The sequence below is a fragment of the Aplysia californica genome, unplaced genomic scaffold (assembly GCF_000002075.1).
Source record: "Aplysia californica isolate F4 #8 unplaced genomic scaffold, AplCal3.0 scaffold00202, whole genome shotgun sequence".
Taxonomy (NCBI): domain Eukaryota; kingdom Metazoa; phylum Mollusca; class Gastropoda; order Aplysiida; family Aplysiidae; genus Aplysia; species Aplysia californica.
In genome coordinates this window covers 694,358-695,478 of record NW_004797472.1, presented here as the reverse complement: position 1 = coordinate 695,478, position 1,121 = coordinate 694,358, and the positions used below count along the sequence as shown (strand labels likewise).

Genomic DNA, 1,121 nt, shown 5'->3' with positions numbered 1-1,121 from the left:
CCCGAGGACAGTGCTACTGACTGAAGTTGTCTTTTGGCCATTCCCAAAGGGGGAAATTAACGTTTTCTTATGCCCAGTGGAGTTGTAAATGGGCTGATTTATCAATGTCATGCTCATACTGTGCCAAAACAACATAGGGGGGGAACACTATACAATGATAGAATTCACAGAAATATCGCCATTTAAAAAAAAGGTGAAATGGTATACGTTTAACACCCCGCCCCTATTGAAGTGAACCTCAAATATTTTGATAAATTCGAATTTATCTCTTCAGCAGCAGACTGATGAAGTTATTTTTTTCACTAGAGCACACACACACAAACACACACACACAAACACACACACACACACACACACACACACACACACACGCACACACACACACACACAGAGGCAACAACAACAACAACAAATACAACAAAAACAAAACGAAAGCATTTTATCATCATGGACGGCATCTGAAGGTAATCCATGAGCAAGCCATCCATCCATACCCATCATAGGAGAGGGGGTTTTCCCCACCGGCAAAACAATACTTCAAAGCAGGCATAAATCACACGCTCTGTTGTCCCTTTATCACCCTCTACGCGGGCAGACCTGTGTAATTATAATACAATGGTGCTAGAACGAAGGTCGTTTATTGATTGGTTACAACCGTGACCTCTCGAGCAGCGCCCAGGAGATAGTAAATATGAGATTAATGTACAGTTGGAAGTGTCGCAGTCTCTTATATTAATCCCGCTAACGGTTTGTCGGCGTGCTAAATTAAGATTTTTCCCGCGGCAAAATAATCTTCGGGTCGAGGACCTCTGTAAGAATCAAAATAGTAAAAAGAAAAAATGAAAGAAAGAAAGAACAAAGAAAGATAGAAACCCCCCCACCAAAAAAAAACACCCAAACCCAACAACCCCAAAACGACAACAAATTGGAACAGGACCCAACTTCTTGCACCTTATTTTAATGTTGGTGAAACTGTGTCAGGTTCCCATTGAAACATTTTCCATCGTTTCGTGCGAGTTGGTAATAGCAACACTAATAAAATGTATGAGGGGAGACTACAAAAGAGACAAAGAGAGAGAGAGAGAGACAGAGAGAGAGAGAGAGAGAGAGAGAGAGAGAGA

At 41.6% G+C, this 1,121-nt stretch overlaps 1 protein-coding gene across 1 annotated transcript in view; it reads right to left on the bottom strand.

The window, feature by feature from the left end:
* Positions 1 to 1,121, bottom strand: part of LOC101857950 (supervillin) — a gene marked incomplete at its 5' end in the record, with an annotated part of 117,549 nt that overhangs the window by 71,147 nt on the left and 45,281 nt on the right.